This window comes from Notechis scutatus, chromosome 12 (assembly GCF_049901735.1).
Source record: "Notechis scutatus isolate UNSWTSFEM ecotype Mainland chromosome 12, rNotScu1.2, whole genome shotgun sequence".
In the NCBI taxonomy this organism is placed as follows: domain Eukaryota; kingdom Metazoa; phylum Chordata; class Lepidosauria; order Squamata; family Elapidae; genus Notechis; species Notechis scutatus.
Genome location: NC_142020.1, coordinates 14,453,797 through 14,466,351, shown reverse-complemented (window position 1 = coordinate 14,466,351; position 12,555 = coordinate 14,453,797). Strand labels below are relative to the sequence as shown.

The window sequence follows — 12,555 nt, the reverse complement described above, 5'->3', positions numbered from 1 at the left end:
GGAGACCCTGAAACATTTCAGACAATTTGCTGTCTAGTCTCTTCTTAAAAACTTCCAGTGATGAAGCACCTGCAACTTCTGGTGGCAAGCTGTTCCACTGGTTAATTGTCCTCCCTGTTAGGAAGTTTCTTCTCAGTTCTAGATTGCTTCTCTCCTTGACGAGTTTCCATCCGTTGCTTCTTCTTCTATCCACAGATGCTTTGGAGAGTAGCTTGACCCACTCCTCTTGGTGGCAGCCCCTCAAATATTGGAAGACTGTTATCATGTCCCCCCTTGGTCCTTCTTTTTAATGTCATTTAATCTTTCCCATAAAGTGTTATAGTCAAGCGTTGTCTCCGCTTGCTGAGTCAGCGGGCTGAGTGCGAAGTCATAAAAATTTATTCCAAATGGGTCCAATGATTTTATTCTCCAGTCATAAATATGGAATTCAATTAGCGGCTTGCTGATGATGAAGTTAGCATGGCAGACGAGAGGGGTATAGCGACCCAGCAGCTTTCAAGCATAAAAACAACACGGATGTGAAATAAGAACCAAAACAATAAATTCCAAAGCCCGTAAGTCTTTGGGGAACCCCGCGAGAACCCCTTGACTTGATGTTCTAACAAGAGCTGGTTCTTTGGACCTTACTCAGGGGTGGGATTCTACCGGTTTGGACCGGTTTGGGTAAACTGGTAGTTCCGGTGATCATTTGATCCCGCCCACCCACCTCTGCCCTTTTTTCTGTGCTTTATTTCCTTGTTTTTGAGCACAAGGAAAGTATTAGAGCTAAAAATGATCTTTTCTAAATGCTGACCGAACTGGTTGTTACACCGATTGAATCAACACCACTCACCTTACTTCTTCTCTATTCCCCCAGGTGGGGGAAATGGATGGTGCAGTGGTTGAGCTCCACCCTAAGCGATTGCTTTGAGAGTTCCTCGATCAGCAGACCCTTGAGGTCCTCAAGCGCAACCTCCTGCTTGGTCCCCAGCGAAGAGGAATGATGCCGCCTGCCACCAATCCGTACCAAAATACAGACAGTCCTTGACTTAACAACGATCCATTTAGTGGCCGTTCGAAGTGACAAGCAGCCCTCCCGACTGTTTTCTTTTTCATTCTTATGACCACTGCGGCATTTCCCCAGAGACACGTGATCAAAATTTGGATGCTTGGCCACTAGCTCCTATTTATGACGGTCACCGTGTCGTCCCCCCAGGGTCCCGTGATCCCCTTTTGCGACCTTCTGACAAGCAGTGGGATTCACTTAACGACTGTATTACTGACTTAACAACTGCAGAAAATTCATTTAACAGCCGTGGCAAGGAAGCTGGTAACATGCAGCAAAATTCATTTAACGACTGTTTCGCCGAGCAACAGAACCATTGGGTTCAACTGCGGTTGTAAGTCAAGGACTAACCTGTATGTTTCTTACTCACCTGCTGTTGTTTTTATGAGTTCAGTGGATACCCTGGTGCCTGATTCCACTTCTCAGCTGTCTAGAGATCAGCCCGCTCTCTGTTTGCAATCCTGTTAATCAGTTTTTTTTTTCCCTCCCTTCCCTGATAGTATTTGTATCTCTCCGCTTTTGTTCTCAACAGAAAACAAAGCTTTGTGTTTAAAAGAGAAAAGGGGGTGAGTGGGTTTGAATGGGACTTTAAGGACACCTCCTAAAAAATGTCTTTTGATTTCATGACAATGCAATGGCGGTCAGGGCCTTCCAGAGCCAGTTCTTTGGGAAAAAAATATTGCTATTTACAGCACTCAGGCCTCTTTGTAATGTTTGGACACTGCTTTGTAGTGGTAACCTTTGCAACAAAAGGCAGATCGGTCCTTCTGGAGTCTGGCCATGCCAAGTCCATTTTCCCTGGAGTGGTTCCAGGGTGGATGTTTTGCAGAGTCGTTGGCTGGAGGATTAAAGTCCTGGACTGACATTGTTGATAAGATTTTTTTTTTGTCAACCTGTAACATGCTCTTGTTTGGGGCTCAAAGCTGCGCGGCTGCTAGCAAAGAGATGTTTGTGAGACTTGATTGGGAGGCATTTCAGGACCCTCGGGTTTTTCTTCTCTTGCATCGCAACCTTTGTCAACCTTTCAAAATGTCCTGGGATCCCAACGCCCAGAGTCCCCAGCCACTCCCTCACTGGCTGATGGCCATGACGACAAGGGATTCTGGGAGTTATTTAAGGGATGGCGGAGAGCATTGCCCAGTAAATAACTAGGATTTCTAACGGCTGTTTGCATCGGTTTCTTGGGTTTTCTTCACCCTATTGTCTGACCTGCTTTTCAGGTTTATGAAATCGGGCTGCAAACCTCTGAACCGCCATGAGAGAGAAGCAAAGAACTCATATTTTCTGTGCATCTGCTGCTCCCTGGTGGTCTTTTTGAGTACTGCGGCCCAGGGATATGGTAAAGGCATTGCTTTCACCGCTTATTAATTCCCTGCAAGGATTGGTTCGCTTTTCTGCAGTCACCTCCTGGTTTTTCAAAGCCTCGTGAACATCTGTTAAATGAAGAAACAACCCAAGAAATACAAGAGCTGGTGCTGGTTTTTTTTTTAAACCCAGGTAACAGCAGAAGAAATTTTTGAAGCTCAGTTGGCTGTGTTTCCTGGGGCTGTAGTGGGAAGGAGTGAAGCTCAAATAAAATAAAATATAAAATAAAATAAAATACAGAGGAAAACATTCTAGCTCTTGAAGTAATTTCTTTCTCCCCTCCTTTTTTTTTAAAAAAAATATACAACTAGTTGGCTTCCTGCCATCAGCACCAATTATACACTTCAGAGGGCAGCCCATTAAACTTCCAAAAGCTTACTAACAAACTGAAACAGAAAGACTCCCTCCCCGACACCCCCAAATGTTCACCTCTATTAAAATTATTGACCTGAGCTGAAAGAGGGTGGGGGGTGGAGGAGAGAGGAGGAGAAGAGGGAGGGTGAATGGAGAGATTGAGATGGAGTTGCTGGAAAAACTCCTCTAGATATATTGCGGTTGATCTACATCAGGTCTCCTAAACAGACCTTGAAATCTGAGCTTAAATGGAAGAGAAGATTAAGGAAAGAATCCAGAAAGCTGGAGACCTGGGGCATATTTAATGACTCCTAATTAGAGGTCGATGCCAGCTTTCCGTGTAATTAAAAAACGAAAAAGGGGGGAAAAAAAGCAGAGAGTTGGGAATTTATACGACTTGTTTATATGGTTGGAAGACCTGAGTATAGACCATCTGTGGTCATGAAAGACCTCGTGAAGGACTTAGACTTTCCAGGAACTGGGAAGAAGTAAAGGATGGAGAAAAACTGTTTAAACTGAGGTAGGTCCCTGTCTATAAATTCTGTCTTGCATTTCTTTTCAGTTTTGTCCATTTTGTCCATTTTGTGGCTGTGGCTCAGGAATTCTGGGAGCTGAAGTCCACAAGTCATGAAAGAACCATAGTTGCCTGCAGGGGGTGGGATTCAACTGTTTTTACTACCGGTTCTGTGGGCGTGGCTTGGTGGGCGTGGCAGGGGAAGGATACTGCAAAATCCCCCTTCCCTTCCCTCCCCACCCCACTAACCTGCTTTCCAGCTCCGTTCTCCTGTGCAGGACGACCAACGAAGACCCACCCGATCAGCTGGGACTCAATGAGAGGCAGAGAAGAGGTGGGAGCTGGGCCAGTCAGAGGCGGTATTTGCTGGTTCTCCGAACTACTCAAAATTTCCACTACTGGTTCTCCAGAACTGGTCAGAACCGGCTGAATCCCACCTCTGGTTCCCTGCCCCCTGATTTAGAACATCCCCCTGGCATTGTGTCATTATTACAGAAAGCCTGGCCAATTTTTCTAAATCTCCACTGTTTTAAATGAATTAAGCAGGTCTGTCACAATGTGGTTTTGAAGGCATCCTCCAAACTCTTTTTCCTCTTCTGCGATTCTTATCGTTCTTCTTTCATTACGGTAATAATATCCTATTTTGCTGGTAGAGAATGCAGCAGGTCTCTTCCACTCAGCTGGGAAGCCAACCAGCCAAACCAAAACGCCCACCAATAATGCCATTTCCTGCTTCCCCAGAGTGGAAGGGTTGGCTGGGGAATTCTAGGAGTTGGAGTCCCCACCTCTTAAGGGCACCAAGGTTGGAAAAAACACGGGCTTAGTGGTAAGAAATAATTTTGTAATTGGATTTATATTTGCTGTAAAGGAAATCTGAAACTCCTTCCTTCTTCCTTCCTTCCTCCCTCCCTCTCTCCCTTTTCTCTCTTCCCTTCTCCTTTCCATCCCTTCCCTCCTCTCCTTTCCTCCCTCGCTTCCCCTTCCCTTTTCTGTTCCCTTCCTCCTCCCTCCCTTTTCCTTCCTTCTGAACTTTCCTCTCTTTCCTTCCTTCCTTGAGATCTTACCTCTGCTCTCCTCTCCTTCCTTCCTTCCTCTATACACTTTTAATAAGACTCACTTTTTAAAAAAAAGAAAAGAAAAACATTTGCTTAGAAGATTGAGGGCTGACACCAACACAGCTATGAACGTGCCCCAACTGGGCTTGAGAGTTTAGCGTGGGGTATAAACCCAGCCACCCTAACCTTGATTTGCCCTCCCAAGCTGGGTTCTTACCCTGGATAGCCCATTTGGGCTCAGCATGTCATTTGAACACAGCCGGAATCCATTTTCTGCCTCTGGTAGAGGGAAAAAAAGGAAGTGAACGGAGAGGAAACGGTGGTGAGAACAGGGGGAAAGAGAGTGACTGTGTAAACGGAAGAGTGTGGCCGATTTAGCAGCAATCGTAGGTAGTGATAGTGGATACTGTGGTAAGGAAAAAGAAGACAAATCACAAATCAGTAACAGAGGGGAGAAAGAGAAAATAGAATATGTACATATAAGACAATATCATACATTTTTTCCCAAAAGAGATCTGTGGGCTGGACCAAAATGCCCACATCTACATCCTGATGTTTCACGTAATGTCTGGTTTGTTCAGGTCGTGGGTCACTTCAGAAGCAATATTTTGAAGCTGTACAATGAAGCTTGGAGGCAGCAAACCCTCTGAGATCCAGACCCCTCCCCTGTTTTCTGGGCACCCCACTCCTCCAATTCTGGACAAGAAGCAACAGATGGAAACTAAGCAAGGAGAGAAGCAACCCCTAGAATTCAGGAGAAATTTCCTGACAGTTAGAGCAATTACAACTTGCCTCCAGAAGTTGTAAATGCTCCAACACTGGAGGCTTTCAAGAAGAGATTGGACAACCGTTTGTCTGAAATGGACTAGGGTCTCCTGCTTGAGCAGGCGGCTGGACTAGAAGACCTCTGAAGTCCCTCCCAACTGTTATTCTGTTATTATGATGAATAGTTGCAGGAACAGCGTATGTCCAGTCTTATTGTGAGAAATAAGAAAATTCAAAAATAAAATGTAGGCGAAGAGAATAGTATATTATAGCATTAAGAAGACAGTTCCTCTATAGACATTTGCTATCTTGAAAATATATTTTCTAATGCATTTACTCATTGTTAAACATGTACCTGCAATCAATTACATCTTCCTGCATCAAGTAACGCCAGCCCTATTTCCTCCAGGAATTGGTACGTATCTCAAACTGTCAAGGCAATTCACATGCACATTTGATATAACAAAAGACCAAAGTGATCAATTAGGAGGACAACAGGAGAAGAGATAATAAAAGATAACTTTCTTAATCAATTGAAGTTAGATTTTGTTTTTCAAAGCATCTGCTTAAGTTATAACCAGATTTTTACTTTGCATAGGTGAATATGTTAGAGATGCGTATAATCATCATGTTGCTCTAAGATGGCTAGAGAGAAGCTGTGCTGAATGAAACAAAATATGTGACAGTGTGGTGTTAGAAATAGATATTTCTTTGTTCTCGGACTGTTAGAAAGAAGCTCTGCTGAAGGGACATTAATGCCAAACAAGATAAGAAAAAGCCATGTTGGCAAAATATGGAATGGGTGGTTGTGATGGGTGGTTAATTGGGAGGTGTTGAAGGAGATGATGTCTCCATAAGGCGTTTCGGATAAGCTGTTTTCGGTCACTGGACCCGATGTAGGAGGGGCGTGGGAGGGGGGGTGTCGGGATAGAAAAACTATAAAATGTAATGTTTTGAAATCTTAAGGTGTGGCTCTTGGCTCAAACCTCATGTTGAGATCAGCTAAGATCCTACCGCTCTTTGCAAACAGCTTTGATTTAAGCTTACAAATAAAATCTCTGTGTTTTCACCGATCCAAGTTCTTGTTATCTGGAGTCATTTCCAAAATTACGAAGAAAAGGATTAGGAGAGATATAACAGTTGAATTCCAGTACTTGAGGGGTTGCCCCAAAGAAGAAGGGGTCAGCCTATTTATCAAAATACCAGGAATCAGGACAAGAAGCAACGGATGGAAACTAACCAAGGAGAGAAGCAACCTAGAAACAAGGAGAAATTTGCAGACAGTTAGAACAAATGATCACTGGAATAACTTCCATCCAGAAGTGATGGGTGCTCCATCACTGGAGGTTTTTAAGAAGAGATTGGACAAAACCATTTGTCTGAAATGGGGTAAGGTTTCCTGCCTGAGCAGGGGGTTGGACTAGAAGACCTCTGAGGTCCCGCCCGACTCTGTTATTCAACCCTCTCAATCCATCGAGGAGGAAAGAGGTGAAAGCCCCATCCTTTGCAGAATACGTGCCAATTGCATATGCCCCCAAAATATTTGCTTGAAATATTTGTATGCTGACTCCGTCCCCTCAAGAGTTAACGCAGCTGGCCAAGAAAATGATAAATTTACAGTTTGCAAATAGAAAAAAAACAAAAAACTTCAGGCCTGCTGTATAAATTAAAGAGAAGATAAACAAGAGGCCAGACCTTTTAGGGTCCTGAAATTCAAGGATGTGGATTCCCTCCCACCCCATCCGCTTCCTAACCTTTTTCAAATACAATCTGGACATAAAGAGAATTATGTGTAAAGAGTGTTATATTTGCTGGTGACTGAGTGGTGTCAGCCTGTTTCATTAGGTGATGATTTCTTGGTTATAAATAATTGACATATCTTCTTCCCATGCTTCATCAGGGAGAAACAGAAATAAGGATTCTTAATTTCTGGAGGGCATCTTAGGGTGCCCCCATAAATACTGCCCAGATTTCAATAATTCCAGAAATTCAGAATAACAGAATACCAGAGTTGGAAGGGACCTTGGAGGTCACCTAGTCCAACCCCCTGCTCAGGCAGGAAACCTTACCCCATTTCAGACAAATGGTTTTGTCCAATCTCTTCTTAAAAACCTCCAGTGATGGAGCACCCATCACTTCTGGATGGAAGTTATTCCAGTGAAGGAAAACAAACACAAGCAGCAATTGGAGCAAAGGAGACTTGATTTCTCCCTCATATGAGAAATGCTGGGTTACTTTACTGCACAAAAAATAGAAAAGGAAAAAAAAAGATTTGGAAATGTTCAATCCTGGCAGGTCTCTTAAACAGGAAAAGATAACGGTAACTGCTTTTTTTTTCTTTTTCCAGAATAAATAAAAACCAGCAAGCTTGACAGGGAAGGTTGTTGGAGTAGGCAGCTGAGCTACCTGGGCCAGACGTTCGATCCTCCCGTAAAGCCCAATTAATATTTAACCACTGTTATTATTATTTTAATACATTTTTATTGCCTGGCTTCATAAGAAACCTGGACTCAGGGCCTAAAGGGGGAAAAACAGAGAAAGGGAAAAAAAGGAAAATTTGCTAGTAAAGGGATGAGAGAGAGAGAGAGAGAGGGGAGAGAGAGAGAGAGAAATAGACAAGAGAAAGAAAGAGAGAAAAAAAGTTAAAGTAAAGAAAGGGAGAGGAAAAGAGTGAAAGAAAGTAAGAGAGAAAGAGATGATAGATGGTGAGAGAGATGAGAGAGCTAGAGAGACAGAGAGAGAGAAAGAGAAAAAGAGAGTGAAAAAGAAAGAGAAAAGAGAGAAAGAGAGAGATGATAGAGAGATAGACGATAGATGAGAGAGACAGAGACAGACACAGACAGGGAAAGAGAAAGAGAGAGAGAAAGAGAGAGCAAAAGAAAGAGAGAGAAAGTGCGTGTGTGTGAGAGAGAATGAGAAAGAGAGAGATGAGACAAAGATGATGAGATAGATGAGATGAGAGACCGAGAGAAAAAAAGTGAGCAAAAGAAAGAGAAAGTGTGTGTGAGAGAGAGAGAGAGAGAGAGAGAGAGAGAAAGAGAGAGGGAGTGAGATCGAAGAGCTGTAGGCAGTGACTTTTTCCTTCTTGAGCCTAGTGCGAAGTGACAGCTGTGTCTAGAAGCAAAGGCACAAGTTTTCAAAGGGATGGCAATGTGTGATCACACTTCTCCGGGTCTTTCTTTTTTTTTTTTTAAACCTCCTTCCATCTCTTTCAGAATTTTTTTCTCTCTCCTTTTTTCACTGAGTTGAAAGAGGCCAGGTTTTCTTCCTCACATGGTGGATGGAGATAAGTTTTCACCTGCCCCACGTTGACTTGCTAAGGAGAAGCGTCCAGAGTTTGAAAAGAAGCTAGAGGTTTACTGGAGATGAACACATGAGTGGCTTGATGGTTTTTAGTTCAGGAGAAGTTGGGTGCCCCAGGGCCTGGCTTGGTTAGAACTTCAGACGAGGAGGTTTTGGGTCTTGGATGCTGAATCCCTAGTGAGAAGAGGGCTTATAGGTGAACCTGGGCAGCTGATGGTGGAAGAGTCACCTGAATCAAGGATGATCCAGTGGTCTTTGGAGGCTGTGAGGATAGTCCTGTGCCTCAGAGGTGATGCCCATGTGGGAACATCTCAGTAGAGCAGTGTTCCTCAACCTTATCATCTTGAACATGGGTGGACTTGAACTCCCCGAATTTCCCAGCCTTGTTCCTGTTACGAGGACTCTCATCTACCCCATCCTGAAGATCTTTCAAAGCAGAGGGCACAATTCTAACTGGCCACTCCTCTTCTTTGAGAAGACCTCAAGTACCTCCTTCCAGGTTGCCAATTTTTTTTGCTTCACTTGGTTCCATCTGCCTTCCTTGTAGCTGAAGATTCCTCTGTGGAATTGTATTTTGTGTACCATTTTGTATTCTTTTTCTTCATAATTTTGCTTTTATTCTTTGCTGTCTGCCTTTACTGTACTTCTTGTAGAGTACACACACACGAACTGTACGGTCTCTCTCTCACACACACTTTCTCTCTTTCCCTTCTCTCTCTCTCTCTCTCTCTTTCTCTCCCTCATGTTCTTTCACTTTCTCTCTTTCCCTCACTTTCTCTCTCCCTCCCTCCCTCTCTCTCTCATGCTCCTCATGTTCTTTCACTCTTTCTCTTTTCCTCTATTTCTCTCTCTCTCTCCCTCATGCTACTCATACTCTTTCACTTTCTCTTCTCCTCTTTTCTCTCTCTCTCTCTCTCTCCCTCTCCCCCCTCTCTCCCTCATACATTTGCTCTTTCTCTTTTCCTCTCTCTTTCTCTCTCCCCCTCCCCTCCCTCCCCCTCATGCTCTTTCATTCTTTCTCTCTCTCCCTCTTTCTCTCTCACTCTTTCTCTCCCTCTCCTGCTCTCTTTTTCTCCCTCATTCTCTCTCTCTCTCTCTCTCTCTCTCTCTCTCCCTCCCTCTCTCTCTCTCTTTCTCCACATTGTAGGTTTTATTTTGTTGTTTTCTGGGCCCCTGGCTGAAACAAATGCTTTCATTTGATATCCAGTGGACTTCCAAAGGTTGGGCATAAATCAAAGCAGTCGATGAATCAATTCATTATGCTAAGCCATGGTTTAGCATAACAAGATCTCTCCGCCTGGCTGGGCTTGCACTTCGCATGATCCTCAAGCCATGCCTTCCAGCCACAAGTGTCACAACCGCCCAAACCAGACAAATAGTTGCCACTGAGCAAAGTGGAACATCATGTTGGTCACAAATCAAATCAGGTTGGCCCCAGGATGGGCCATCTTTTGACTGTCGCAACTTATGACTGTAATTGACAAGCTCCATTACAGTCATAAATTGAGCATTACCTGTGACGCCAAATCCTCGTGAGACAAACCTGTAGCCATTTCCTTTGTCCGGTTCATTGTTAATCCCATTCATTCTACAGAGGAATGATTGAGTCTGTCATCTGCACCTCTATGACTATCTGGTTTGGCTCTGCAACCCAACAGGACAGACGCAGACTTCAGAGGATAATTAGGACTGTAGAAAAAACAATGGCTACCAACCTGCCTTCCATGGAGGACCTGTATCCTGCACGAGTCAAAAAGAGGGTTGTGAAAATACTTACTCACATCCTGGTCATAAACTGTTTCAACTCCCACCCTCAAAACGACGCTATAGAGCGCTGCACAGCAGAACAACTAGGCACAAGGGCAGTTTTCCCCCAAATGCCATCACTCTGCTAAACAAATAATTCCCTCAACACTGTCCAACTATTTACAAAGTCTGCATTACTATTACTATTAATCTTCTCATCACTCCTTATCGCCCATCCCCTCCCACTTGTGACTGTATGACTGTAACCTTGTTGCTTGTATCCTTACGATTTATTTGGACTGTTTCCTAGTATGATTTGATTACTTATTGTACCCTATGACTATTATTAAGTGTTGTACCTTATGATTCTTGACTCTTGACGAACGTATCTTTTCTTTTATGTACACTGATAGCATTTGCACCAAAGACAAATTCCTTGTGTGTCCAATCATACTTGACCAATAAAGAATTCTATTCTAATTCTATTCTATTCTATATTCTATATTCTATTCTATTCTATTCTATTCTATATTCCATTCTATTTCATTCCATTCCCTTATTCTATTCTATTCTATTCTATTCTATTCTATTCTATTCTATTCTATTCTATTCTATTCTATTCTATTCTATTCTATTCTATTCTATTCTATTCTATTCTTATTGTACCCTACGACTATTATTAAGTGTTGTACCTGATGATTCTTAACTCTTGACGAATGTATCTTTTCTTTTATGTATACCGAGAGCATTTGCACCAAAGACAAATTCCCTGTGTGTTCAATCACACCCGGCCAATAAAGAATTCTATTCTATTCCATTTATTTGGGAGTTTATAAATCCAACTCTGCATTTGTATCAGTTTTGGCTCTTTTCGTTTTCTTTTTCCTTTAATTGGTGTGGAATGCAAAAAGTTTTCAGCGTTGTCATTCTGGAACAGAGAGGGAGTCCCAAGCCAATGCAAACATGTTTGCTAATTAAGTGCAGGTTTTGGGGGGGGGGGGACTTAAGAACAAGAGCCTCCACTACAGAAATCCAGCAGGAGAAAATAGAATTGATTCTTGCCTATTCTTGAGAGTTGGAAAAGGAGGAAGCATCAATGAATTGATTCTTTTTTTTTTTTGGAAAGCAGACAGAACTTTTCTTTGACCCTTGGGGAAAAAAAGAGAGAAGTTTTAGGGGCTCACAGACCCCGGTCGCCTGCAAATCCGTCCCCTCCCTTTGAGATGTTAAAAGCAGAAGCAGCAGAGAAATTGCAACCTTATCACAGGAAAGACACCCCCATCCCCTTGGCCAACACCCATTAATTCTACCACAAAGCCAATAAAAACACAAAGCGGACTGATAAAGGAAGAGAATCCAGATGGGAAAAAGAAACTTAGCGATCTGAACTGAGTTCATAAAACCAAGCAGAACACACACACACACACACACACACACACAGAGAGAGACTTAAACACTCCCCCACCAGCAGATCTTAAATAAATAAATAAAGCTGTCAGCTCAGCTTAAGCCAAAAAGAAAAGAAAAGAAAGGAAGAAAAAGGAAAAGAAAAATCCATGTGTGCATCTTCAATTAAAGAATTAATTTTCTGCTTATGAGCTGGATGTTATAAATGTTTATTACTGGGCCTGTCTAATGAATCATCTGTCATGCATCTGTAGGAGAGCCAGCAGTGTTCGCAGGCCTTAGTATGAATAATGCATAGTTCGGTGGGGAGGTTTTTGAGGCACCCGGCTGGAAATGGGAAGATGGTGAGTTCTAGTCCTGTTTTAGGCATGAGATCAAATTGTGGGAGGTGCCTTTGGGTCAGTTCTTCTCAGCCTGAGAAGACAAGGACCAACCCCTGGAATTGGGTAGGTCTAGTTTAACAGAAAGGACTGGGGGGCAGGGGAGGGACGGGACAGGATAGCAGTATTCTAGTATTTGAGTATTTGAGGGGCTGCCAGAAAGAAAGAAAGAAAGAAAGAAAGGAAGGAAGGAAGGAAGGAAGGAAGGAAGGAAGGAAGGAAGGAAGGAAGGAAGGAAGGAAGGAAGGAAGGAAGAAGAGGGAGTCAAGCTATTGCCCAAAGCTCCTGAAGGCAGGACAAGAAGCAACAGATGGAAAGTAATCAAGGAGAGAAGCAACTTAGAACTAAGGAGGAATTTCCTGATAGTTAAAACAATTAATCAGTGGAACAACTTGCCTCCAGAAGTTGTAAATGCTCCAACACTGGAAGGTTTCTAAGAAGAGATTGGACAGCCATTGGTCTGAAATGGCATAGGGTTTCTTGCCTGAGCAAGGGGTTGGACTAGAAGACCTCCAAGGTCCCTTCCAACTCTGTTATTCTGTTATTCTGAACAGGGGGTTAACCAACTAAAAAACCTTGGCGGGGTGGCCAGGCCAATTCACACAATAGGCAAAGCTGAAA

General features: G+C 43.2%; 1 protein-coding gene across 3 annotated transcripts in view; it reads right to left on the bottom strand.

The window, feature by feature from the left end:
- CARD11 (caspase recruitment domain family member 11) overlaps nucleotides 1–1,495 on the bottom strand; it is a 46,031-nt gene extending 44,536 nt beyond the window's left edge. For 2 of the 3 annotated variants that reach the window (XM_087942205.1, XM_087942208.1), the window contains exon 1: nucleotides 833–1,456. The gene's annotated coding sequence lies outside the window, so the exon portion shown is untranslated. Of the gene's footprint in view, nucleotides 1–832 lie in introns of all 3 variants that reach the window. The other variant, XM_087942206.1, reaches the window with a different exon arrangement.
- Between the last annotated feature and the right edge of the window lie 11,060 nt (nucleotides 1,496–12,555).